Source organism: Spermophilus citellus (genome assembly GCF_964194105.1).
Source record: "Spermophilus citellus genome assembly, chromosome: 4".
NCBI classification, from domain to species: domain Eukaryota; kingdom Metazoa; phylum Chordata; class Mammalia; order Rodentia; family Sciuridae; genus Spermophilus; species Spermophilus citellus.
In genome coordinates, this window is record NC_138185.1 from 64,153,129 (window position 1) to 64,178,789 (window position 25,661).

Here is a 25,661-nt window from a genome sequence, read left to right on the forward strand (position 1 = left end):
CCTCAAACGCACATCCCCAATGACCTACCTCCTTCAGCTACATGTTACCTGCCTTCAATCACCACCCAATTAATCCTTATTGGGGGATTAATTAACATTGGGTTAAGGCTCTCATAACCCAATCATTTCTCTTCTAAACCTTCTTACATTGCCTCAGACATGAGCTTTTGGGGACGCCTCAAATCTAAACCATAACAGTATTTATGCAAGCTTTTGGGAGCTTGAGTTAGTCATAGATGGTGTTGGTAGGATCGTCAAGACCTTTATCTTAGAAGCTGCTGCAACAGTGAGTGGTCTTATCTTCAGAATTCATGACTCTCTCTATAGAACTGCTGGTTTGTCTGTAAGGTCAGCCTGGTCTTATGGAACACATAAGTCTGAATGAACTGGTGTGAAAAGCATTTTCTCTTTAGTCAGTCTGTGATGTCGGCTTAGTCTAGCATAGAGTATCTGTTTGTGAATCAGGGTACATTTTGTGAGTTGTGAATTCTGCTTCAACTCTAAATCCTACTCAACAGTTTTGCTGCCAGCTGTTAATTTTAAGAGTGAGATTGTGATTATGCTAAAAAAGTCTTCTTATTTTTAAAAGATACAAACTGAAATATTGACAGTATAAAGCAGAAGTTCTGAGATATGTTGGCCTTGAAACATTTATAAACTTACAAACTGTTGAAGACTCCATAGAACACGTTTAATGTGAGTTTTAGCTATTGTTATTTATCATATAAGAGATCAAAACTGAAAAATTTAAATATTTAATAACATTGATTTGTAACATTCATTAATTTTGTATAGCAAATGAGACATTTTTAGAAGGAAAAGTTATTATGTATTTTCAAAACATTGATGGAAATATATCCTTGTATTTACATTTTTGCAAATCTCTTTGATATTCTGGTTTAGTAGACTATGGATGGATTTTCTTTTCTGTTTCTTAATTTAATCTACTGCGCTACATTGTCTGGTTGGAGTGTATGAAAAAAAGCTGACCTCACACAAATACATAGTTGGTAAAAAGCAGGAGTGTTTTAATAGTCTTCTCTATAAATGTAGTTATTCTTCGATATTGCATCAAAACTTGATTAGTGGTTGTTTCTATCTTTTGATAAACTTTTGTACACTGTATAACAAAGTACAACCAGTTGGTGTATATTGTACCTTAAAAGTGCAATATCATGCTAAGCAAAATAAGCCAATCCCCCAAAACCGAGGGCCAAATGTTTTCTCTGATATGATGCTAATTCACAATAAGAGGGGGGACTAGGGAAGAATAGAGGAATAGAGGTACTTTGGATTAGGCAGAAGGGAGTGAAGAGAGTGGAGGGAGTATGGGAGTAGGAAGGATAATAGAATGAATCATAATTACCCTATATGCATATATGATTACATGACTGGTATGATTCTACATCATGTACAGCCAGGAGAATGAGGAGTTAAACTCCATTTATGTATGATGTATCAAAATGAATTCTACTGTCATGTATAACTAACTAGAACAAATAAAATTTTTAAAAGTGCATGATTTTGTATTATCAACTATTGGTCATTTGCAAACATGGGTTTTCTGAGTATTCAAATCTTCCAAATATTGGCATATTTAATTATAAAATATTTTAAAAACCACATTTGTTAATATCACTCCTGACAGCATCAGAAAAGTTTTTAAGTATTGGAAGGCTGTCAAACTCATGATGGCAGATACAATTTTCCCTCAATTCTAATTTTTCCTGTAAAGTTTGAATTGCATCATTGGCAATAAATGCTGTCAGTTGTTTTCCTTGAAATGACAGGCACACTTAATTCATTTTTGAGAAAATCTGTGCCAAATACCTGAGTCTGAATAACCAGAGTTTGTCTGTCAGTCAAACTTTCAAATAAAAATAGTGTTCCAAAAGTGGTTAATGTAGCTCACTCAAACATTTTCACAATAGTTGGGATTACTATTATACTTCGGTGTGCAGCATAAAGAACTTTATTTATAAGTCCATTTTGTCATGCATCATATTAAAACAATGTGTATTCAAGAGTTGAGAGTTAATAAAATGAATAATTATTACTGCCTTCCCCAGGACATCTTAAGTGTGACTGGTATTTATTTTAATAGTAGTTTTGAGACTACAATGCTGCTTTGATCAGCGCTGAGGCACCAGCTATTTACCCTCCATGGCTTTGGTGCCATTAGTGTGGATGTCAACACAGTGAAAAAGGCAAATGATTTCTTAATGTTATAATAAAAATAAATTTAATCTGGCATTTTTCCTGAAAGGATTTTGCAGACCCCTCTACTGATCAAACTTTGAGACCTAGGATTTGCTTCAAAATAATACAGGAAGAAGAGGATGGGGGTACAGATGCAATATGAATGGGTAACTGTTGAAATTGGCTTGTGGGTATGTGGGGTTCACTGTATTATTCTTTCTGCTTTGATATGCATTTGAACTTTTTCATAAGAAATTTAAAATGAAAAGGATTGAGTCCTAAGATGTAAGCTTTAGTGCTGGGTAGACAGTAGTGCTATTTACTGATGGGGAAGACTGGGGGAGAGGGGACAGGTTTGAACAGGAAGAATTCTATTCCCAGACACGTTACATTGAGACATGAGTGGAGCACCCACTTGGGCTATGTGGTGGAGCACAGAATCCCCATTGGTTTGGTACCAGGGATTGAGCCCAGAGGTTCTTGACCATTGAACAACATAACCAGTCCTTTTTATTTTTAGAAAGGGTCTCACTAAGTTTGCTTAGGGCCTCTTTAAGTTGCTGAGGCTGGTCTTGAACTTGCAATCCTCCTGTCTCAGCCTCCTGAGCCTCTGGGATTATAGGCATGTGCCACGGTGCCAGGCTTGGTATTTTAAACTCTGGACCTGACTGTCAGGGTAAGAGTACGTGGAGAGGTGAACCCCACTAGAAGCCTCCCTCAGTGTTCTGTGTTTGCTCATTGAGACTTGGTTAATTGCCTCCTGCCCTGAGGGCCTTCACAGGTCTTCCTGTGCTCTGGGTGCTTGGCACTGTCCCCTTGGAATTTAATATTTCATCCTCTGGTGCTCTGATTATCTCCTGGGATTAGGGAGCATTAAGGCCCAGGAGAAGAAGGTAGCTTTTGAATTTCCTTGGAAAGCTCCAAGCAGATCTTATCCCCTCTCCATCTGTTACCATGGGAGTAGGGGGAGGGACAGTCATCCCATGAAAGTGTAAATCCGCGGACACTCTTCAAGCCTGATTTTAACTAATGTTTGTAGACTCTACCTACCAAAATCTTTGCTGGAACTGTTGAGAATTTAGACACTGTCATGTTAGAGGCCAGCTTGGTGGTGAGAAGCAGTCTCTAGAATTCAGTCGACTTGGACGCAGAGCCCTCCCCGTTACTGGCTGTGTGACCTGGGCCAGTCTTAATTTCCTCCTGTCTAAAATAGAGTAAACCCCATCTTCTTCGTTGGCTTGGAGGGTGGATCAGTGAGCCAGTGCACTCGAAGGGTTTAGCGCAGACCAAGTATTCAGCTGGCACAGGTTTATTTTTCTCCTTCACCTTGCTTCTCCCTCTGGAATTAAGCAGTAGCGTGGAATGAAGAGGGGCAGTAGGACTCATATAGGTGAGCAGATGGCTTTACAAGTGGCCATTTTTATACGTCTTGGATCTTACCATACTTTCACATAAGAGTTCCCCGACTCAGTGCTAAATGACCTCTCAAAGAAGTCAACCCGCCCCATCTGCAGCCATGCGAGGTCCTTCTGTTTGGAACATTTGGGAGCCTCTAGAGGTCTGGAGAGCATCATTGCTTCATTCCAGGGACAGGATGAATGAGGCAAGGCAGCACCTGCTGTTCCCTACCTTGCTCAATTTTGCAGAGCCTACATGCTGATTACAGCCCCTGAAAATCCCAGCTCCTGTGTGCTTTTAGAACTGAGGTGACAGGGACTTGCCTCATGCTCAACATTTGCTCTGCTGCTCTGAGTCATTACCTTTTGGTCATTACCATAAAATATTTGTCCTAAGGGCAGCTAGGCTTCTATTCTGCTGGAGAGACCCGTACCAATTGGTGGAAGATACACCACAATTGTCTATTCTTCTAGCATCTTGGAATTACCTAGTGTGCATCACAGCATTTTTTTTTCTGATTCAAAAATCTATTATTGCATACCCTTTGATGATTGTTGCTCAGCAGGGGATATGAGGAGTGTCCTGATATCCTGTGTTGCAGACCTAGGTTCTGTGGTATTTGTGATCCAGGATGACTTATCAGGGGTAGACTGATAATTGAGAGAGACATTGAAGAAGAAAAAATTTTAGTAGCTGTATTTGGTCAGACATGGGAAAGCGTCAAGGTAAGCTGCAGTTCAAGCCAAACTGGGGTCACATCCCTTTAGTTAAACCAAGATCCCCTATACATACCCCATGTTATCTTTTTCATTCTTTTGATTTTACCAACCCTTAATGTGTATCTTTCTATATCTGAATTTCTATTGTTCCAGGCCTAGACTTTGTGACAGATGTGACTTAGTCAAAATACAAAAATGCATGTCACACTGCTGTCCAGTACTCTCACTTTAGTGGGCTGGATAGATAAAGGAGGGGTTAGAGTTGGTGTTATAATTCGAATGTCCACAGGGGCCCATTAGTCACATGCAGGAGGGATGAGGGGCTGGTGTGAGCGACACTGTCCTCTTCACTTGACTAAAAGGAAGACAATAGCACAAGTGAAGTGATGGATGTCAACTGCCACCCTGCCTTGGTGTTAAGAAACACTGAGATGTTTGTGTGCACCTTCTGCAATAGCGGGGCCTCTTCTTCCTTGTTCCTTGTATCAGCTGGACCTGAAACAGCCTGGTCTATTGTAGACACTCAAGAACTTTGACCAATAAATTAATGAGAACTGAGCATGATGGTGAACTGGAGAATATTTGCTCTATATAAAGAAGGCTGCGGCCCACTTAGCTCTCACCAATTTTATTGTGTAGAAATGTGGACCCAGTGTTACCAGATCTTCTGATTTGTTTCTTTAAGGAAAGCCAGGAATCTTTATTTTCAGGTGAAGTTCCCAGGTTTAAAAAGTATTGACCAAAATAAAACATGCTGAAACATCACATGGTACCCCATTAATATGTACTATTTTTATGGTTTTATGTATTGGTTAAAAATACATTTAACAAAGGATAAAAAATGTGCAAGCCATAGTGTGTTGACTAAATTTATCTTCAGGCCAAATGTGGCTTTCAGGCTGTTTTTTTTTTTTTTCAAGTTCTGGGCTAAAGCATGTCATGGAGATACTCTGCATTTATGTTCTACCAGAAAAGTTGAGATTGGGTGCCACCTGGACCTGGGCTATGTTTGCTCTGGGTCCTGGGATGGGTTAGGGATCCCTGAAAAGCCAACATCAGATCTAGGGACTTCGATCAAGTTAAAGAGGCACCTACAGAAAATGGGTCCTTTTAAAAATTAATTTGCCTTTTAAAAAGTCTCATTTTTCATGGCCCAAAGTGCCAGAGAAGCATCCAAAAAGAATATTTTCTTATGACTTCCAGGAAAAAACTTCAGTATTAGGTGTCTCAGACCAAGTGGGAGCTGAGGTGTCCCCAAATGTAACGTACCCACGTATGCCCAGCAAAGCCTGGGTCAGGCTCAGCTGCATTTTCTCAGCACTTGGAAAGGAGGGGGCTCCTTCACGGGGATGTCTGCAGTGCCAAGATGGCAGGAAGAAAGCCAACAGAATACAAGTTGGCTCTTCTTCCCAGAGCCCTTGAATCGTGGGCCCTGAGTGGAAGAGCAGCTCCAAGTAGTGAAACTAAGTCGCGTGTGAAGAGCAGGCTGGTAATGGAATGCCACTTGGCACTGCTGGGGCTGGCTGCCTTGAGGGAGCTATATTTATACCAGCACTCTCAAGGCAAGTTCTGCAGCATCTCAGGAGATGATGAGCTGGCTGAGGGCTCCAGAGGGGGTGCCTGAGGTCACTGGTCCTTAGCTGGGTTCACATCGAAGAGCGTTTGTGCACTGCCCTGCTCAGCCATCTTCAGAAAGGGTGGACCCCAGCCTGAGCCCAGCCTATAGGAATGAGAACAGAAATCAATGCAGCGCCAGTATTCTGTGTCCAGGAAGACAAATGAAACTTCCAGGGATCTCCTTGACACTATACTGTGTTCATTGCAGACTGCTGTGGCTTAGCATTAAGAAGCCCAGGGATAAAGGAGATGATCTTGTCTCCTGTTTACTCCCTAGAAAAGGGCATCAAGGAAGGGGTGGCAGCCATCTGTGTTCTCAGTGAGTCTGCTGCTATTGCAGAGATCTTTACATCCAGGGAGGTTGGAGGAAAGGACCCCAGAAACGGGTCCTCTGTCTGATTGGAAGTTTTGGTAAGGATGGTAAATTTTGCATGTAAAGTGTTGGTCCAAGACTCTGACAGCCAAGATCCTCATATTTATTCCCATTTCTAATACAACTTATCAGGGCCCAAGCCTAGGTGCTCAATCACCGCAGGCCTTTTCTGCTTCAATGCCTCACAACTTTTTGCTATTTTTTATTCCTTATGGGGCTGAAAACAGTGCTTGGTGCATAGTAGGTATGCAGCATTAAAAAAATGAATGCAATGGAGTTCTCACCATGTGTGAAGATCTGTGGTTGGCATTGGGCATCTCTGGTCTCATTTGATCTCCCCAACAGTCCCAGAAAGTAGCTAACATTATTCCATTTTATAGAGGAGGAAACAGAGACTCACAGAGATGAAACAAGCTTTCAGTGTGGTGTCCAGGTTGAATTTCACACTAACCCTGTGATCCTGGAAAACAGAGAAGATTAAAGACCCCCCATCACACACGTGTTTTGTCTCTGATCTACTACCAGAACAGGACACTTCCACTCATTCATCCCACTTCCCTACAATGGGTTCTTTGTAAACCTGTTTGCTCTTCTCTATAAAAGAAAAGCTCCTTTCTCCCTCACCATTGAGGCATTTGCAGATCTCATGGCTGTAGCGTTGTACTTGTCCTTGACTCCTTCTTCTAACAGCCTCTTTCCCCATCTTGCAACAATTCTCTCAAATAAAGTCGCTCTTTACCTAAGTCCAAAGCTATGTTTTATTTGATGGTAGCCAACATTCTTTGAGGAATTATTTAGTGCCAGGCCCTGTACTAAATACTTAGTTCTTAAAATTAAACTTTGTGCTAGTGTCCTTAATGTCACTGCATTTTAGAGATGAAGAACGGAGCCTAAGCTGATCCACTGGGGATTTTAGAACCAAAGGCTTTGGAAGTTTGCTCCATTAGCCTTGATGATGGCCCATGGTGTCTTGGGCCCTCAGAGGGACACTGACCTGATAAAGAAAGTATGGAAAATAGAGGAAGTGGGAGGTGGGTATCGTCCAAAGGCAAATTATCGTTGAGTTAACTCATATCCCTGGGTGAGAGCTTGTCATTTAATTAGCATGGGGTTGGCTCTTTGACTTAATACACCCTTGGGTTTAGGCTCAGTAGGCCTCAGGATAAAGTAACCCCTATGGCTGATATGATTTTCCCTACATTCCACTACCTCCAAGTATATGTCTTCATTTCTTCTATCCTTTATGTGATGTGGGGAACTATCTTACCCATTCAACATATATGTGGGAAGAACCAGGGAATGGGAAGTTCCTGCCATTTGATCCAGGCCAATCCACAAGCTCATGGAAGGCAAGAAGAGAGGCAGCCAGAGGTTAGCAGCCTGTCTGTCCATGCTCTGCCAATGCTTTGCCTCAAACCAGCTAGACACATTTCTAAGTCAAATCACAAGCTACAGTTGAACTCTTCTGGCTTCTTGTGGTCCAGTGTAGCCAGAAGCCAAATTTTCTGAACTGTGTTGAGTGTCCAGGGATCCTGGAGGCAAGTAGCATGGTAAACAGCCTGGACTTTGGGATTGAAGAGTCTTGTTTGAATCATAGGTCCATCATGGCCATATCTCGAAGAGAAACTTGGACAAGCTGTTAACTACTGTGAGGCATATATTCTCCATTCTGAAATGTGATAATACCTCTGATCTCATGATGATTGGTAGATAAGGCATTTGAGGCAAAGTTTGATGCACATTTCCAGGCACCTAATACAGTGCTGTTAGTGATGCTTGCTTTTCTGTCATGGCTACCCTGGGAAGTGGGGTGTTCTGTTCTGGTGCCACTTTCTTCCTGGTGTGACTCCTTCCTTCAGGTTTCAGAATCCACCCTCCATAATTTCCCTGGTGCCTGGGGCTTTTCAAGATTTTTTGAGTTCTCCCCATCACATAGGTAACTGATGATGTAAACTAATTCAAAATAATTTTATGCCGATTTAATGAATTACTCCTTCAAAAGGTAATTGCATTTTTAAAAGAAATTAGCCATCAGAGGACATTTTCAGAAAGATTCACCTGCAGAAAGCAAATAAAATAACCTGTCAGCTTTCAACATAGGGTTTCATTTTTCTCCAGGACAAAGATCTTCCCAGTGATCCATTTCCTGTGGAAAAGTGGCCCAAAGGTACACCTAAGCCTCACATCAGCCAGGACAAGGGTTTACTTCCTGTCATTCGCATTCATTTAGTCTTTGACCATCATCCAAGCTTAAAACTTCAGTTCTCTTTTCACTTTTTGCTATCAGTGAGTCAATCAAAACCAACGAAACAAAACAAAACAAAACAAAAAACCAAACAACAAAAAACACCCCAATCACACACTGACTCTTTTTTGGTGTGTGGTCCCTCATATTCACTTTCCTTTCTCTATTTCTATTGCCATGACCTTGGGCTGGTTTCTTGTCACTCTCACACTTCTGTCACTGGAATGAGTCCTAACTGCTCACCCCTTCATATTAGAAGCTGGTTTGGAAATCAAACTTACTCTGGAGCTTTGTCTTCAACTGGGCTCATTACTTCAACTCTTGGAGCCTTAGTTTTTTCTGCTGCATGATGAAATAATGATGGTGTCTACATAGCAAGGTTGTTGAGAAATACAAATGAGATTCTGTAAAGACTGAGGCCTGTTCCAGAATAGTGAAGGACGATACAGACATGGTGCCTACATGCAATGTGCAAGGCTGAACTGGATCGTTTTACTCTGAAGGATATTATTAGAACCCCTGATGGAATTTGAATAGGGTCTGAAATGGTGGTAATGATTAACATTAGTTTCTGATTTTGAGGACTAAAATATTGGATGTGTGGGAGAATGCTTTAATATAGGAGATTCAACACAAGAGAATCTGGAGGTATGGGATGGGGATTCCAACAAGCTATTCTGAAATAGGTCAGAAAAAAAAAACCTGTAGCTATAGATTCTCTCTGAGGTTGTGATTGTTTCCAAACAGAATATTATATAAAAACTTTAAAAAGAAAAAAAAAACCAAACAAGGGTCTGTAGGTATTTCTCTTGAATGGGTGAACTTGAGAAATTCCTCATGTACTGCTTTGATCATGTCCTTTCCTTGCTCAGAGGCCCTTCCTGTGCACCCCTGAAACTCAGACTCCCTACCTGGCTTCAAAGCTCCTCCTTGATCATTCTTCAGTCTATCCTTCTGGCCTTTCCTCCTCCATGTGTTTTGGAATCCTTGCTCATCTCTACCTTCATACTTTGAACTTACCCTCTTAGAAAGTCCTTTCCCCTTGTTCTCTTTGGCCCAAATCTTCTATCCACTCTGAATCTGGTCTAGTGACACCTTTTTTCCCAGGAAGACTTCTAGATCTAAGTTCACACCTTGATTGGGTCCCAATGCCCTTGACACTTGAACCTTTCTACAGGTATTTAACTATTTGATCTATGGGGATTTCATTCTTCACATTAATTGCTCTTTTTTTCTGGCTTGATTTACAAGAGTGCTGAGCTCAGGGTCCAGAGATGCAAATTCCATCGGGTCTGGGAATTAGGTTTCTCTTGTTCACTGCTGAACCTCAGAGCCCAGTACACTGGCATGCAGTAGATGCTCTAAGAATATTTATGAATTTTGCATACATATCACACATACCATTGACTATCTTACAGCATGCAGCATAGTGCTGTGCAGATGAGTACTTAGAAATATATGTTGGGAAAAAAATAGATAGGTGGAATTGACCAACGTGAGCATCACGCGTTATCACGGATAGTCTGATGTCTCCACTGCAGGAAGGAAAGTTGAATAACTGATCATTAACTACACTTGTTTGTAGCACTAGAATATTGACTATTAAGTCCCTGCAAGAGGGTCAGTAGAATTTGTGGCTGAGGATGACAGCCCTCACTGCATTATTTATAGGCCTCTGGTGGGTTTCTTTAGAAGTCATTTGCACATGATCAATTTTCTCTCCTTGAGTGAGGCATCACTCTGGCCTTTGCAGAAGCCTGCCTGATGAGAGGTCCACCTGACAGGACCGGGAGATAAAAGGATGAGCAGGGAAGCCTTATGGGTCGATCAGTGCCCCCACTGGGGTCAAGGTCAAGATGAAATATCTTTAATGCTAGGTCTGACAGGGAGCCCTGACAAATTGTCAGGAAGGCATCTTTGGGAAGATGGATGACTGATTAAATGCAGGTGAATTAAAGGGACAGAAATTTGAAGTTTTGAACACTTACCGTATCAAGTATTATGATTCAGCCTTCACATACATTTTCTCAAAAGTCGACAATGAGCTGTAGGTCATGTGATTCCCATGCCAAGTCTTTGGTCTATACATGATGTCCCCATTACTGTACCTCCCAGTATCTTATCTTCTTTTCAATCAGGTTTTGTCCCATCACCTCCTGGGATAGTTTTTATTAAGGTCACCAATGATATAATTTGCCAAAGCTGATTCTTCTTCCTCATGTAACTCCATTTCTCAACGTTGGACTCAAATGACAACTATTTCCTTAAAACCCTTTCTTTGCATGTTTCTGGGATAAGTCACATGATTTTTCTCCCTAGCTCCTTAAACATTCCTTTTCCATCTTCGTTGACCTCACTTTCTACCTAAATTCTAAATGTTGGAACATCCTTTGCCCCTCTTCTCTAGTTATATTCTCTTTCTAGAAGAATCCCTTGCCCAATCCCTTTTGTTTATTGATGACTCTCAAGTTTATTTTTTTCTATACAATCTTTTCCTTTGAGTGCTATACTTAAATATTCAATTGTCTTCTTGAGCTTTCTACTTGGATATTGAATTGATAACTAACCTTATCATGAACAAAATGCAACTATTGATTTCCACCTCTGTACTTCATTTTCCTCCAATAGAGGAAAATTGTGTGGTCAGCTTTTACCCACTTCTCTACTGCCTATCACCTTCCCTTCTCTCTATTTAGCTCAGCACCAACCACTATAGGCTTACAGAATCCTGGATATGAAGGTGGTTTGGGGATTTGGCACTCAAATACCTTCATTTTTCAAATGAGAAAACTGAGACCCAGAGAGGGGAAGTGATAGACTCATAACACCTTCAAGTTAACTGCAAAGCTGAGACTAGAAGCAAGGGTTTCTCTCTTGTAGTTTTCATTTTATTGAGACCACATTTTGTATTTCTCCTTTGAGCACCTACATATGAGAAAAAGAATATCTGTGGCTGCTTTTTTTACTAATTGGTCTCCTGGCCTCACTTATTGGCTTCCCCCAATCTCTGATAATTTCCAAGCCTGCTCCTATATTTTGTAATCCATTGATATATACCACAGATATGCTACCTGGTCCACATGCTGCCACTTCCTAAGCAGTGTCCATAGCAAACATCACTAATCAATCATGATACTGCTGAGTTCTGATGCAATCTCAGAAGGCATCATGTGATTCCCATGTCAAGTCTTTGGTCTATACATGCCGTCCCCACTACCGTATCTCCCAGTATCTTATCTTCTTTTCAATCAGGTTTTGTCCCATCACCCCCTTGGATAGTTTTTATTAAGGTCACCAATGATATAATTTGCCAAAGCTAATTCTTCTTTCTCATGTAACTACATTTCTCAATGTTGGACTCAAATGACAACTATTTCCTTAAAACCCTTTCTTTGGGTGGTGTTTCAGGCAGCTACTATCAGTTGATCAGAGTTGACTTTCATGGTGAGAGCTATTTTCCTGTATACAACTTCAAACTCTATCCATTCCTGTCCGTTTTCTTTCTTTCTTTTTTAATGAATCTGTCACTTAAGGCAAGGCAATATGATCTAGGGTATTAGAGAACTAGGGAGATGGACATTTTAGCAACAACATCTGGAAGCAACTGCTGTACCAAAGACAAAACATTTTAACAGTAAAGATCTGAAGTATGCAGTCCATTTCTCTTCAGAAAATCAGGTAGACAAGTTGAACTCTAAGCAACTTACCAGCTGTTTGACTTTGGAGTGGTCTACTAATGACTCTGGGCTTTATTTTCTTTATCTAGTTTACATATGCTATTATGATTTCTTAACATAAATAAGTATTGGACCCCAAAGAGATTCACCCTGGGGAAGCCATTAGTTTTCCAAAGTCCTTAAATTCCCAGGTAGGTTTTTGATTTTGTTTGTGATTAAAACCAGGGATGCTCCACTGCTGAGCTACTTTTCAAGCCCTTTTTTATTTTTTATTTTGAGATTGGGTCTAACTTGTCCAGGTTGACCTCAAACTTGCAGTCCTTCTTCCAAGTTACTGGGATTATATACTCAGCTTCCAGGGTGGTTTGAGGATATATATGGCCACGAGTTTGTAGTGTTATAAGAATAGCCCAGCTTTCAGAGTCTGAAATCTGTGTTTTATCTTGTACCTGATACTGGTCAGTGGTCTTTTGACCTTGGACAAGTGGCTCATTCTTTCTGATACTCTATGGAATCCCATAATATCCTTCGAAAGTTTGAGGAATATAGTAGATGCACTTGGAATATAGTAGATGCATGCCAATTTATCTATCAAGTAATCAGTCATCAATCCACTCAATTACTTTTCATTGAGCATCTATGCTGTGCTAGGGATGGTATTAGTGATAAGGCAATAAACAAGATAGGGAAAAGTCCTGTCCTTATGGAACTTATGAAGCAGTTTATTCTCATATTGATGATTTAGTGACTATTTCTTAGAGGCTGAAACAGAATTTTCTTTGTATTCAAGGCTTCAAGTTCTCCCAGCATCTTGTGCCCCTGTGTGGGTACCAAATCCAAGAGAGAAGGAATGAGGCATCTACCATTCCTCTGCACCATGTTCTCAGAGAAGGATAAAGGAGTTTGCCTGAAAATCCCAGCCATGGACCAGAGTGGGGCTGTAGAGGTGTTTGGTCTGGCAAGAGGCCCATGCCCAGGAGGCATGTCATGTTGGTGCCCAGCGCTGGGCATTTCTTGGCTCCCTCTGAAGCTCACAGTACTAGGAGTTTCTGCCAACTTGAAAGCCATCCAAGCAAAGAGCAGATCTTCCCAGGAATGGCTATAATTTCTTGGTAGGGAGTTTAATTCTGTGGTGGCAGTACAAAGTTCTGTGGAAGGAATATCATGTCAATGCTATTTAATAATAAGGTAACCACTGACCATTTAATTACACGGTAATTGTCACTTAGTGGCTGGGTAATTGCATAGCAAGTACCATCTAATTTCAGGGTAAAGGGTAAATACATGATTATTTCAGGCTCCTTAGGCACAGTATAGGTCACCCAGGAATTAGGTTTGGATTGACTGAGTATAAATTACCTAGAAATCTGTTTTCGGGTGATTACTCCTGTCATCCTTCCTAGACAAAGCTCTTAATGGTTACCATATGATTAAAGAGAGATTTCAAGATTTTAGACCTCAGTAACTTAAAGGCACAGTGTTTTGTCTTATAATCAATCATTGCCTGCTGTGCAAGAGATGTTGCTTGTTTAGGGAGGAGATGGAGAGAGAGGAGTATATGATTCTATGCTTTTCCATGTGGCTGCAGAGTTTTCTCAAGTTGGTGTGGGTGATGAACACTTGATATTGAGACTTGTGACTACTGACATCACAAGACATGAATTCATCATTCAATTTCACATTATATTCTTGTTGTGATCCCTGGGCTAGCAAGAGGGGTGCTTTTTAGAGTGGCTAAATGGTGTCCCCTCACCTCTCACCATGCTCAAGATATGCCCACTTAGTTCCTGGAACCTGTGAATGTGACTTTATTTGGAGAAAAGGTCTTTGCAGATGTAATTAGGTTAGGGACTTTGAAATGAGTTTATCCTGGGTTATGTAGATTGGCACTTATAATCCAATGATGAATGTCCTAGAGAAAGAAGAGGAGACAAAAATAAGACAGGAAGGCCATGCGAAGACAGAGCCAGAGATTGGCATGACTCAGTCACAAGCCAAAGAATGTCTGGGAACAGAAACTGGGAGAGGCAGGGAATGGATTCTGCCCTCGTCTCTGGAGGGATCATGGCCCTGCGAACAGCTTGCCTTTGGACTTCTGGCCTCCAGAATGGTAAGGGAATAGATTTCTGTTGTTCTAGTACCCAGGTTGTGGTACTTTGTTACAGCAGTCCTAAGAAACTGTCTCTTAAGAAGGAGCAGGACAGCAGAAGTTCCAGGTTTTGCTAGCATCTGCCCTTCCCATTGGTGCTAGTGTGGCTGGAGCTAGGAGCAACAACTCAAGTCTCATCTTGAACAGAGCAACCTGCTGTAGACCACAGACGAAGGGTGCCCCAGATCTCATCTCCACAGCTAGGCTCAATCGAGGCCTCCTGTTTGCTAGAGTGTCACTTGGGAAGGGGATTTGCAAAAAGAAGGTTTATGTACATCACTATGAGAGAAATTTATGGTCCTTATGGGCAAATGCAAAACAGCTAAAACATTCTAGGCTCCCAGGAGGAAGACAGAACTGCTCTGGTCTATTTCCTTCAGATCTTTAGCATTGGCCACAGCTGGCTGCTCAGCATGATGGAAAGAATGAGATTTTGGGGCTTGGGGTCAGATAGAGTGGGGTTTGTAACCTGGTTCTGCCATGCAGTAGCTGGGTGACTTTGGACAAGTAACTGAAGTCCTCTGAGTCTCAGTTTTCTTTCTTATAGACCATAATAATAAAATCTACCCATTGGAGTATTGATTGAATGAGATTTTATATTCTCTCTCTCTCTCTCTCTCTCACACACACACACACACACACACACACACACACACGGAGCAGAGTTTGTGCTCAGTCAAGTTTAGCAATTATTTCTATACTGAATGAATGGGGTAGTGTGAAATGAACATTTCCTATCTTCTTATGAACAGTTCATAGACATTTGTTAAATGGCTGCATCATAGACCATCAAGTAGATGTGGGAGAGATTAAGCTGACAAACTGATGCTGGTAGCAGCTGCATTGCCTCCTCAGGGTCCCTTAATGAGTTTACTGCTAATTATACAGTCCCTCTACCACCCCACCTTCAAGCTATTGGTACCCTCCTTTCCTCTGCTACCTTTCCCCCTGCTCACCCCCTGCCATGAGCTCACAGTTTTGGAAGTCATAGAAATCAGCTACCTGTTTATACACCTCGGGTACCTTAAGCACTCTGGTTTAGATAAACAAGTGCTTGGAGACAGAGAATAAGGCCTCAAAATAACCTACTCAAGATTGCACCCAGCTTTATGTTTCTACAAGAAGGAGCTCTCCAGCCAATAGGAGGATTAGCCAATAAAGAACTTAAAAGGCCTCACTAAATAAAAATAACACCATTCTCCAGGAGGCCTCCTGAGTCTTCATTGCATTAAAGTGCTGCATGTAAAGTCAGGTTTATTTTTATGGGGTTTGAATCTTTTTCCCCCCATAGCTCTCCTCATTTCTGTAATAGACTCTGCTCAGTTACACGGGGCATCCTAAACACCTCTCCCTCCATTTCCCAATTGGGCTGTGGGGAGGACACCCTATCCAAGGGGCTGGGGGTAGCCAGAGAGGACCCATTTTCAGGATTTCTTTCCTAATATTACACCTTGGTGGTCAGTTTTGAACTGTGGTCAGCATCTCAATGGTTTATCTTGCTGTTTGGCAATTGTCAGGTAGGCAGGATGATACTGTGGGGCATAGTGTCAGAAAAGAGACTATTTTCTAAAAAAAGTAATAAACAATGAAAATCTTCTTTTACTGGATGCCTCTATATTCATAGTAAAGAATTTTCTAAGAATTTTTTTATGTGCATACTTACTTAAATTTTATAACAAATTGAGACTGGCCTTGTCAGCCACATTTATGTAGAGAGGTCCTTTGACCCATCTAAGAGCCATGTGGCCAACGAATGGAGAGGTTGGGATTCCAGTTCAGTGGGCACATGGAGGGGTGAGTGATAATCATTTTAGCTTTAGAGCACAATCTTTTTGGGGTTATACGTGTCTTGTTTTTTTCTGCTTAACAGAATATCTGAGATAGTTCATAATATGTATGGTACTTATTTATATTTATTTATTTCTCATTGTTTTGTAGGCTGAGAAGCCCAAGATCAAGGTGCTATCATCTGGCAGGGGCCTTCCTTGCTGCATCTTCACATAGTGGAATGAAAAAGGGCAAGAGAGTATGAATACTCTGTCCTCATGGGCAGAACAGAAGAGAGCAAACACTCCTGCACATCCTTTTAATAACAGAACTAATTCATTTCTGGGGGCAATGTCCTCGTGAACTGAACACCTCCCAAAGACTCTGCCTCCTAACACTACTGCACTGTGAGCAAGTTTCTAACACAATGAACTCTGGGGGACACAGTCAGACCACGGCAATGAGTTTAATGGTTCTCCATGTTGGCCCCAATACTTGACTGGGAGTCTTGCCTTGACTTTTATTCCATCCAAGAGTTATCAAAATCTGGACTGAGAGGAGTAATACTTATATATCAGGAGGCTTTACCCAAGAATCCAGGTCTAGTGAGTGGTTCTTTAACTTGACCAGGAACCAGGATTGTCCAATCAGACTCTGTAGGGATGGAAGTTTGGGCATCTGTAACTTTTTACAGGCAATTGGCAGCAATCCTGATGCAAGTGGTCTATGGACTAGCCTTTGTGAATCAGAGCATAAAACATTCTAGTCTTATTATTAGAGAGTTACAAATCAATGACATCTTTGGAAATCATGACTCTTGCTGTCCTGTGTGGACATTGGCTGAAAATGAAGGGTGTTTTATGACCCTTTAATCAATCAATCAATCAATCAATCTATCTATCTATCCATATATATACATAGATATAGATATGGTGGGATGATTGACATTGTTAAAGATAAAAGTTAGTGATCAGAGAAATTCCTTACTTAATGTTAGACTTCAGATTCAGAAATAACTTTATATCTCCTGAAAACTAATTTTTTCTCTCACTTTGTGGATATTATATTATGTAACTGTTTGGATTTCTTTATTTAACCTGGTCATTAAGAAGCCCCAAACAAAATTTACATCCTTTTTAGTAAATTGTAAAGAACCCTGTGTATTTTGTTTCTAACTTTACTTCTGGATTCTTTTCCCTTCCTGTTCTTTTCTCACAATTGAACTACCATGTGTACTTTTAAAATAACTGTATGCTGTGGTTATTGATTCATAAAATGGAGATTTCTTTCAGATTTTAATTTTTCAGAAATTGAGATAAGACCTGCCATAGAGGTATACACCTACAGTTATACCATATTAGCTTCTGAGGGCTACTGTAAGAAAGTGCCCTGAACAAGGTGGTTTAAAATAACAGAACGTTACTATCTCACAGTTCTGGAGGCCAGAAGGCTGAGGTCAAGGTATTGGCAGGGTTATGCCCTCTCTGATGGTTCTAGGGGAGGATCCTTTCTTGTCTCTCTAGTTTCTGGTGTTTGCCAACAGTTCTTGGTGTTCCTTGGCTTGTAGCTGCATCTCTGTAGCTATAGAGACATTTTCTCCCTTTCTCTGTGTTCATATTTTTGCTTTTGAAAACCAGCACCCCAGTCAGGTGGATTAAGGTCACCCTGGTGACCCTCATTTTGATTACTGTTTTAAAAATCCCATTTTTTAAATAAGGTACTGGGAGTTAGTACTTACATTTTTTTAAAAGGGGGGGGGGAGTGCTATTTAACCCATAAAATAATCTTTTACTTTCCTCCCCTTTCTTTACCCTTCTATTCCATTTTTTTTCCTTTGACCTTTCTTCTTGATGTTTTTTGGTTATTTTCTTAAAGTTGTTTTTTTAAATAACTGAATTGAGTTTAAGAAATACCTGCCAATCTTATTGCCCTGGTCTCCCTGATCTTACACAGCCTGCATAATTAATTAACCATTGAATTAACCACTGAATATATACCACCCTCTTCTTAAATCTGCCTTCAGCAAAGATGTATGCATGAACTGCATCAAACCTTACAAAACCTTTTCCTTTCCTACATCCCCTTACTCTCCAGGACCATTTTTGTTTCTAGACAAAGGGACTGAATCACTACAGTGTGATGCTTTCTTGTATAATCAATGTTCATTATTGTCCCTTTTGTAGTGTCCTAGGCCAAGGAAGATCGTAGCAGAAAAACTCACTTGAGAAAGCCAGCTCCCACCAACCAGAGTCTCAAAGGTCTTGAAGTAATGGAAGGAGAAGCTTCCAGGGGGCAATCTGTACCCAGACACTCCAGCTGGAGATCATATCTGTAGGTCTCCTTCATATCTTTTTCTGAAGGATGTTTGTAGAATTTTCACTTCTAGTTTCACTTGCATGGGACAAGACAAAGCAGAATATTGTCATTACTAAAGTCTCTGCATGAACTTGGGGCAATGCAGAAACAGGTGTCCAGATAGAACTCTCAGTAAAAAGCTGGTTTGGCTCTGATGTGGGCAAGTGGCTGGTCTAACATAGATTGTCATGGATCATCAAGGATCTTGGGCTGGCGTAGGTCATGGAAACAGAGCAGAGGGGATGAAGCCATTAGACTACAAAGGAAATTGTAAAACCAGCCCAGCCCAGCACAAAGATGCTCTCTGAGTACTCCTGATGGACCCCATCAGTATCTCAGACAGAATGAGAAGCAGTTCTCATGAAACCCTACTAGTAGACGTGGCTTTTCATTATTGTATTTTATGTATAAATCAATATTTAAATTAGCAGTTTACAGAATGGTAAATTAAAAGCTTCTCTTGGAATACTGCTGCAAGGAGGTACTTAAATTGAGGGATATTCCTGTCATAGTCACAGCCTTGGTTGCTGGAGTGTGCAGAGCAGGAATTCATCTGCATTGCAGAGTGATAACTCTTCATTTTTCTGAATGCTCCCTGCTGGCTCCCACCCACATCTCTTCACCAAAAACAGTTATCACTGAGGTCACCTGAGTGCCACCTGTTGTCTGGAATCATCTTTCCCTCTTTCTGTGCAGTCCTCCTCTTCCTTTACCTCCTAGCAGCACTGGATGTTTTTCTTGAGGCTGTTTGTAGAACTTTCACTTGAATGGGACAAGACACAGCAAAAACTGAAGTCTCTACATGAACTTGGAGCAATGTTGAAACAGATGTCCAGACAGAACTTCCAGTAAATTCTGGGTTTGGTTCTGATGTGGGCCTCTTCTCTATCTCTATTGCAGGCTCATTCTCCTCCACTGGGCTGTTAAATATTCGGTGGTTCAAGAAACAGGCAGCATTTTGTGCAGCTAGTATTATGGGTCAATTGTCATGAGGTGAGTTGGTGGGTACATGGTGTTTAAAAAGTTAGGGATGGGACAGCCTTTGAGGATGTCTTTGAGTCCTCATCTGAGCTGTGATGGTTATCCAACCATACCAGGTGCTCAGCAATTGCTGACACTACTTTGTGATGGGATTATGGGATGCCCTTCCGAGGCTCAAATTCTAATCAGCTACCATATTGCCTATTCTTGGAGAAAGAAGGAATTTCTTTTTTTCTATGTTGAAACAATGAGACAGCAAAAGTAGATATGATGCAGTGACATCAGAGGTTGGAAAAAAAAGAGTAGGCCAAATGCTTAGAAATCATTCAGAAAGGAAGACTTGACAAAAATCACTAGTGATTCTTGCTATGTTTCCAGTGATTATCCTTCCAACATTGCTTGCTTTGTGACTTCATTAGATTACCCCTGTAAATCACTAATTATTACTTGGACCAGTTTTTCAATGGATGGGTATGTAGCTCGATTGATTTCTTTACTAGGCTGAAGAGCTAGGCAAGAAACCAAGTTGCTTAAAGTTTCGTGCTCCCCACCCTGCATGTTTATGATGCTAAATAAAAGTTGCCTTCATTGCTGACTGCAGAATGTAAACAAGTGTCAGCCATCTTAGTGGAGAGGCATCATTTGATTTAATTGCAAATTAAAAACCATAAACCACCTTAAACATGGAGCTAATGCTACATCAAATCAATACAATAATTGCAAGAGGGCAATTGAGAGGCAAAGAAAGTTTCCATACCTGGCATACTAACAGAAGCCAGTCACCGGGGAGCTGGGAAGCTCTGCTGAATGGTGGGCAATTATGGTAAATTGCACTGACTGCCTTTTTCTTTGAGGGTGGACCAGACAGGCTGACTTCATCATTGTCTGTCACAACACAAAGGAAAGGCCCCTGTCCCTGTAAAGAAGTTAATAATTCTTTCTGTGTGTTGGGCTGGAGAAGTTCTTGAAGTTTCATAGTCAGGGGAAAAGAGGGGCTCCCTGGTCTACTTGTAATGCCTCATGTTGAGCATGGATTCTCCAGGGACTCAGCAATGATTTCTTTACAGACCTGACACATTGTGGCAGCTAAATGATGCCAGTGGAGTATGTTTGATTGACAGACTCTAAGCCAATTGTGCTTTGTTGAGCCATTCAGGTGACACTGGCCCTTTGTTTAGCCCTGGAGCACAGAGTAGGCCCTGGCAGACTCCATTCCAAATGGGCTTTTGTTCCTTTAAAATGGTCCTCAGTCTTATTCTAGGGATCACGTGGAAAGAAAGCGGGGTGAATTCTATGATTCCCTTTGTCAGGGGTTCAGAAGCATACAGGGAAGGCCTCCATTTCCAAATGGCTCTCCTCTGTCATCAGATGCAGTCCTGAAATAATTTCCTATAGACATGCATTCCTTTGAGTGTCTGAAGCTCCAGTTAAAATGTAATTGCCTCTGGGAAGGATGAACAATTTAAACAATTAACAGCTATTAATATTGCAATGTCAAGTTGATTCTGGAGGAAACAACTTTTGTGTCCCCATGAGGTGTTCATGAAATAATGTCTGATAGCAAGTCTTGATTAGTTTATCAAATTAGCCTGTCCCCTCATAGGAAACCAAGGGAAGGACACTCCTGCATAAGCTTGAATTGCAGGACTAGGGAGGTGGCTTGGCTGTGGGCTCCTGGCTCCCTTTCCTTCCTGGATTGGTTGTGGGTGGGGCAGGGACTGCCTTGTCTTCTCCAGCAGGTGCTAAGGTGTGCATCTGTGGAGCGTAGAGAGGTCTCCATACCTAGGAGCCTTGGCTGTCTTCCTGAGGCCTCTCCTGCTGTGTGCACTGGGTATGGGATGAACCTCTGGTTTATTCTCCTTTCTCTCTCTCCTGTGCTCCCTGAGCCATCTCTGCGCTCATTGGCTGGACCTTCAACCACCTATGCAGTTTTTCAGTGTTCTCTTCTGGAAGAGAACAGTCCTCACTGGTCTATTTCCTGGCTGCCATAAGTGGAGCATCTTTCCTCTGCATTATGCTTCTGCCAAGGTGTTCTGCCTCACCTTGGGTCCCTAGCAATGAAATCAGCCAACCATGGACTGAACCTCTGAAACCATGAGCCAGAATAAACTTTCCCTCTTCTAAGTTGTCCTTGTCAACCTGCTCACTGTCCAATGAGCATAGACATTTTAAATTTTAATTGAAGTACTGTCGATTGTCCTCTGAACCTTATGATTTTGAATTATGTTCCCCCGGAAGATATGTTGAAACTCTAGCTCCCTCTTCTCAGTATCTCAACATGTTACCTTGGGACCAGTTTTTGCAGATGAAATTAAAGATTAAGTTGTGCAAGGGGAGAGGGGGCCTGAAATCCAAGACTGATGACCTCATAACAAGAGTGAGATTTGGACACAGACACAGAAAGAAGACAACCATGTGAAGTCAGAGACAGACTGAAGTTTTGCTGCAACATGCCATGGAACTCCTGAGGTACCAGAAGTTTGAAGGGGCAAGGGAGGGAGAAGGCCATACCAACATGTCAATTTCAGAGTGCTAGCCTTCAAAATTGCAGGAGAACAAATTTCTGTGTTCTAAGTCACTTAGTTTGTGATAAGGACTTCGTTATGGCAGCCCTAGCAAACAAGTATAGCTAGTAAGTTCCAAAGGTGGAAATGCAACCTAAACTAGTCTGCACTTAAGCTAGCTCAACTCTGTCAATCAATAACCACTTCCCAGGAGACACCAGTGAACTCAGAGATGAAGGCTTTTCTTATGGTTTGGCCTCCAGTAGGTGATGATGCAGAAGTGGGTAAAGTCATTGGAAGCAGAAGGCCAGTTCTGCCCATTTAGTGGCTCCTCAGCTTTATGGCAGGTATATTTCAGGTGAGCTCCACAGAATTCCCTCCTGGTCAGGATATGATTCTATAAACAAATCTATCCACTATGTGGTGGTATCAGGGTTATCAAACCAAATCTAGGCATTGCTAACGTGATATGAGAGGAACAATGGGTCCTGATAGCCATATGTGTCCATGAAGGGTAGCCTGTGCCCTTTGAAAACTGGTTTTGAGACTGCCAAAACTGTTTGGTCACTGTTTACAGGATTGCTCATGGAAGAAAACAATGTCTGGCTTCCTTGTTTCCATGGTAACCGGGAAGGACGTGGTCTGAATTCTGAGGTCTGACTTTTTTTTTCCAGTGTGCAGGGGTTTTAGCACATTCAAGCCTGGACTGCAGGAATCAAGCAGGGGGCCTTTGCTGAGCTGCAGGAAGACAGAAACATAAGTATCCTGGGAGGAGGGAGAATGGGACCAGACAGAAGCCCAAAGAAACTGACTTCATGAGTCCTTGTTCCTGATTTCAGCTGGAGTTTATGTCAGAGATTTCCCTCAGCATTTGAAGGAAGTGAAAACAGTGAGTCTCCCAGGGAAGGAGCATGCAGAGCAGTGTTTGTAAGGAAATTCATTGGAGCGCAAGAAGAAAATCACAGAAACTTGAATTTGATTTCTTTCTTCAAAATGCTCCTGTATGTGCTTTATAAAATTCGTGTCACTAAACTTATACACATAGAAAATAATTGATATAGTGGAGGGCATACTTAGTTTTTGTAAAACTGATAAAGGTATGAGCAAAGAAATTTGGAGATACTTAAAAAGATCCAGCCATGACCAATAGCCTGACATTCAAGGTCCTTACTCTTGGCTCACATCTCTACTCCTCTATCCAAATTTTCTGTCCATTGTTCCTCAAGTTTGGCCTTTGGGGTTTGATTCATGCCATCATCCATTTCCCCTGAGTGTTGTACATGTGACCATATAGTGCAAAGCTTGGCCTTAGAGTCAGAGATTTAAAGGTATGAATCTCACCTCTGCCAGTTACTAGCTGGGAGACCTGTGGAAAATTATGTGAAGCTCACTTTCCTATTGTGTAAAATGGGACCAATAACCTTTACCTTAGAAGTTGTTAAGAGGCTTAAATCATATAATATGTATAAAGTGCTTGGTGGTGCCTGGTAGGAGCTCAATAAGTGAGTATTACTATTTCTTTACCATCAGGATCTTTTATTTGATTATATAGTGTTGCACATCTTTCTTGCTCTTCAAGGATTTGCTCTAGGATGCTCTTTTGACTTTGCTCTCGGCTCTAAACCCCCTTTTTCCCAACTTGGACAGCCATTTGTCTCTAGGACCAGTTCAACCCTAAATTGTACCATCTCTGAAGAAAAGGTGGGCATTAAGACAACATGTCCCCGAATGTCCCCTTTCTGTTCCCTAAAACCTAGCCAAGTTAAGGGAACAATGAGAACAACCTTGGGCCAGAAAATTCAGATACTTATTATCTTGAAGGGCCCTGGCTCTCACTGTGCACACTGGGAACTAGGGCAAGTCCGAGTTATCTATAGAAAGCTACTTTCTTTCATATATGCTGGGAGGGTTGCTCCTTGGGATGCTGGTTAGCAAGCAAACAAAGAAAGCCAATGCTGATGATGTCACTACTCCTGTAGCTTGAGATGTAATCCCTTTGCTCAGTAGAAATGGGTGCTGAACTGAGGGCATGGGAAAGGATATGAGTGGCTTGTCTGGCTGGCCCCCACTGGACAAAACCCCCTGAGGGAGAGGAGGCACTGCTTGGCAAAGCACCATGAGGGACAGAGGTGCTATCTGCCAGCCATTGCCACTGAACTCTTCTTGGAGCAGTCACTGATCTCTTGTAAGTTCCCCAATATCTCCCATGCTGTCTCTGGGCACTTTCTTCTGCTTTCTTGCAACCTAATCCATTGCCTTATCCCTACTGGCCTGTGGATGTGACACTTGCATATTGCTCTGTGTTAAAATTCCCATCTGTAAGTATTTGTATCATTGTCTGCAGGAAACTTCTATATCTTGTGCCCAGTGGATGGTTGATGGGATTGCTGATGGTACTTAGATGTTGAGGGCTCGAGTCATCCTACTCCTAGTAAGCAGTCCATTATTGTCTTTGCTCTTCATGAGACCTTTATCTTGTCTTATTTTAACCCTCTCCCCCATATCCTGTTCCCTATACCCATTAGGTCCCATAGATATTCACTGTTTCATGTTTGCAATGTCCTTAATAAGCTTCTCTCCTTGTAGTGGTGCATTGTTAATTTACATATTTTGTTAATATTGTTAATTTTCCTACAATACAATGCTTAAAACTGCATATTTTGCAGTTTTCCTCTCACTAAATACTGCTTTAAAGTTCTATCCACATTGCCATATGTACATCTATTTGATGTTTCTATATGCTACAGATGATTCTTTAATATGCAATTCCCTATTTTTTGCATTGAACCACCTGGTGAGGGACATATACTTTGTTTCTACAATGCTATGATGAACTTCCTTGCCCCATATCGGAAAAACTTTGCGTGATTTTTAAGGATGGGCCATGTCCCTGAGGGGTCTGCATGTTTCTAGGGTGAGGGATGTAAGGTGCCAGAGTGAGCAGTGCAAGGTGGCGCTCACTCACAGGGTCATGCAAATGCACTTTTATGAAACTCTCCCAATTTGCTTTCCAGTGTGGTTGGATCCCGTCAACATTGCAGGACATCCCTTCTGTCACCAGTACTTCATGTTATCTACCTTTCTATATTTTGCCAGAAAACTGGGAACACAGTGACATCTCCCTGTCATTTCATCTCTTTCTTCTCATTCTTTCAAATTCCAAACAATTCCAAAGTGCTGTGTCACCCAGTAGTTTTATCTGGCTCTATATTTTTTATAACTTTAATTTGTTCTTTTTAGATAGACATGGCAGTATAGGCTACATATATATACATGTTTTAAAAATTTTATCATGTTTTATTTTTATTCATATGAGGATTTTTATTCAAATGAGTTACCTAATTGGTGGTACTGCTGGAAACAGACATCTTTTCTATTGTTCTATGAACATTAATGATTGAACTATAACTTCTTTGACTCTGAGCAAATCTTTATTAGATTTCCAGGTCTTTCCTGCTTTTGACTTGAGAGACAGTCTGTTTTTTTAAAATTTTATTTATTTATTCTAATTTTTTATATATGACAGCAGAATGCATTTCAACTCATAGTACACATATAGAGCACAATTTTTCATGTCTCTGGTTGTCCACAAAATAGAGTCACACCATTCGTGTCTTCATACATGTACTTAGGGTAATGATGTCCATCCCATTCCACCATCTTTCATACTCCCCTGC

The 25,661-nt window shown here is 41.3% G+C and overlaps 1 long non-coding RNA gene across 2 annotated transcripts in view; it reads left to right on the forward strand.

The window, feature by feature from the left end:
• The window catches only part of LOC308646984, a 46,973-nt gene extending 29,628 nt beyond the window's left edge, over positions 1-17,345 (forward strand). The window contains exons 3-4 of one of the 2 annotated variants that reach the window (XR_014021553.1): positions 14,145-14,338; positions 16,316-17,345. This is a non-coding gene — a long non-coding RNA (uncharacterized lncRNA). The remainder of the gene's footprint in view (positions 1-14,144; positions 14,339-16,315) is intronic. The other variant, XR_014021554.1, reaches the window with a different exon arrangement.
• The last annotated feature ends 8,316 nt before the right edge of the window (positions 17,346-25,661 follow it).